The sequence below is a fragment of the Kryptolebias marmoratus genome, linkage group LG24, assembly GCF_001649575.2.
Source record: "Kryptolebias marmoratus isolate JLee-2015 linkage group LG24, ASM164957v2, whole genome shotgun sequence".
NCBI classification, from domain to species: Eukaryota; Metazoa; Chordata; class Actinopteri; order Cyprinodontiformes; family Rivulidae; genus Kryptolebias; species Kryptolebias marmoratus.
In genome coordinates, this window is record NC_051453.1 from 14,184,649 (window position 1) to 14,188,072 (window position 3,424).

Consider the following 3,424-nt stretch of genomic DNA (forward strand, 5'->3'; position numbering starts at 1 on the left):
TGGATTACTAAATGTTAGACGGATTAACTTCTTGCTTTTTAAAAAATGTCTGTGTTTGTTTCCTTTTTGGACACGTCCTGCCTCTGCTGCTGCAAGGCCACAGCAACCCTCTTGTTGAGTTGACAAAAACAATAGAGATAATTAAAGGAACTTAAAAGAATAATGCAGGGAAAGTCAGGTTTTCAAAACTAGACAGAGACGTTTTTGTTGTTTTGTGTCTTTATTTTTGTCTTAATGGATTTCCACATTTTCACTTTTTTTACTATTCCTAACATTTTTACAGTATGCTGCTGGAAAAGTGGAAAACTGCAATTATATATATAAAAAAGCATGATTTTAACACAAACTAAACCTAAATGTTCAGTTCCCCAAAACTTCTAAATGGTCCTAAAATTTAAAATCAGACATTCAGTCTGCTTGTTCACATCAGCAAATAAAGAATTTTGTGTGTGTGTGTGTGTCGCAGAGACATACTTCCCCGCCTTTCCTCCTTTTTTTTTGCTTTGTTTGTCTTTTTGCTGCATTTTCATTTAACTGCTTCTATATTCCTTCTAACTGTGTGTCCATCTGATTTACTGACCGAACAGTCAATAAACTGATCAGAAAATAAACTGACTTCTGGTCAGCGAATAAAATCTCACCGCTCTGGATTAATTTCTAATGTTTCTTTCTTTCTTTTTTAATCTATCAGGTGTTTGTGTTCGATGATAGAAAAGTGATCAAACTGTTGGAGGAAATGACAGTGGGCACAACTGCAGAAATATGTATGATTAAATAAAAACTGTCATGCAGCAACATAACTTGCATGATCTGAATGTGAACACAAGCCTAAAATATAAAATGTAAATTTATGATTTTAAACATTAACACTCTTTTTTTTGACTTTCTTAGATTTTGAATAGGAGAGGTCCCTGGTTGTTTCTACCTCATACAGTTAAAATGATCATAGATTATAATGCACGCTTATGTATTATCTAACAAGCTTTAAGAGCATTATTCAAACCCTCCTGGTTTAAAACCGCACAGCGTTTCCCCCCTCTTAAGTACTGCTGGATTTATTAGGCTTAAAGAATTGCTAACACATCTTCCTCAAAGGGGATCAGACTTTAAGTGTAGATCAAAAGGATAAGGTCTTAAAAACAGAACAATGCCTTTTGCATACTTTATTTATTTTGAATTCTCTGTACAATGCAGGGATTGTACAACCGACCATTTTATTACACAGCAAGAATCCTCATGCATGGATGCAGAGGCTCTTGAAACCTCCGTTTTTTATCATCATAATTGTTCCTAAATGAATAGGAGGAATAATAAATCTTTATCTTTTTAAAAGAACAGTCACAGCAGAAGTCCTAAAACAAAAGTGTTTCAAATGGGGTGATCACAGGCCAAAATTTGCTGTGAGTGTTTTCGTTTCCTCTCTCTCTCTCTCTCTCTCTCTCTCTCTCTCTGTGTAGTTTTATATTTTTTTTGTGGAGACAGAAAAGCGGAGGCGTAGTTACATTTTAAAGTGCAGGCTGACTCCGCTGTGCTTTTGTGTTTTCACAGAGACGGCTCATTGTATGAAACAGTGACACAGCTTGAGGGAAAATGATGGACTGCTTGGCTGGATCTGTAACATTCACATATACACAAAACACAAGCAGTGACCTACTACGAGTCATCCTGACTCCAGCATCAAACACTTTTTTTTTCTTTTTGTATTTTTGTGCTTCAACTGCAGCACTTTTTTTGGTCTGGTATTCCTTCCACTGTAATTTTGGTATCTTGTAAGTTGTGTTTTATACATATACATACATACATACGTACACACACACACACACACACACACACACACACACACACACACACACACACACACACACACACACTCATCAGTGGAGTTGCAAAGCCTCTCACACTCTCACAAAAAGTATGAAAAAGAAAATATGTACCGGTAGCACAAATATGTGAAACTCAGTACAACTGCTTACCCCCTCCCATGCCAAATCCACCTAACCATGCGTGCCCCCTTCCCCATACCCCCCTCCCACCCATCCACCCAGCCCTCCCCTAGTGAAACTCCCACCCTCCACACCCGATAGAGCACCCGTTGCTAGGCGACAGAGGGAGAGAGATGGATTGAGGAGACATAGTCAATCAATTCTACAGAGAGAGGGTGAGAAAGGAAGGGGGGGGGAGGCAGAGGGAGTTAAAGAAAGAGAGAACGGGAAGAGAGAGCAAAGGAGGACAGAATGCAGAGTGATTGCAGTCGTATTAAGGCTCCACTTCTGGCTGAAGACGCTCTTTTGAAACATCTATCTTTGTTAACTGTATCGTGCCTCTGAAAATAAATCCATCTCTGCAGCTGTCCACCCTTCCATCTTTGTCCGAGCGCTTTCCTTTAATACTTTTATCACCACAAATTACACTCTGCACAAGCGGCCTGTGTTTAATATTCTCTCACTCAAAAAGGGAGTTAATTGTATATTGCAAACGCTCTTTCTCCCCAGGCTTCCTCTCTTTCTCCATTAGTCATTGCTGTACACACACACACAGATGCACACACAAACATGCAGATGTCCAGCAAAACCACATGCCCCATCAGTGTGTGTGTGTGTGTGTGTTCATGTGTGTGTGCAGAGCTGGGTGTTGAGCGCATCGACTGAGTATCGATCCCACCACTCACCTCCCTGCAGTCAGCTCTTGTCCTACATAGCATGCCCTGTCTGATTTCTCCCTTAATGGCTTTTATCCAGCTCCAATCTTTATTTAAACTGAAAAGTAGGAATTAGCACCCACTTCTATCCTGGTCTCTCTTACCTTTTCTTTTCACCGTCATCCCGGAGTTAGAATTGGCAACTATCGGTCCATTGACCCCTCTCCCTCCTTCCCCTGGCTATGACTGCTTTCCCACTCAGAAATGTGCACCACAGCATTTTATTTCCATTTCTCTTGGGTTCCCACTGTTCCTTATTTGCTTTATAAACAGATAAGATGCAGAAAGTAGAGTGTCTCATCTAATGCTCTACCTTAGATGGGTCTTCCTTAGACTTTGCTTTTTCTCTGAGTTTGGTCTATAAAATGCCAACATATAAAATCACGAACTATCACAAATTCAGACTGATTTCTTCCATTTTTTTCATTTAAAAGTTCAATAAACACAAGGATGCTGACCTTCAAATAAAACGGCAAATAATTATTGTTTTTTCTCTTATGGAAAAGACATTTGAATGTACCATGTTTTTCACACGTGATCCCATGTGGGAAAACGTGACCACTTGGACACACGAACATGTTGAAAATGGTCAAAAATCACACAAGTAATGTGCAGAACATGTTTCACATGGGGACTTGACGTGATTTTGCATGTGCAAACAAGATTTTACATATGTGAACTTCACTTGTTTTTGTTCCAAATTCACACAGGAAGCATGCAAAATGT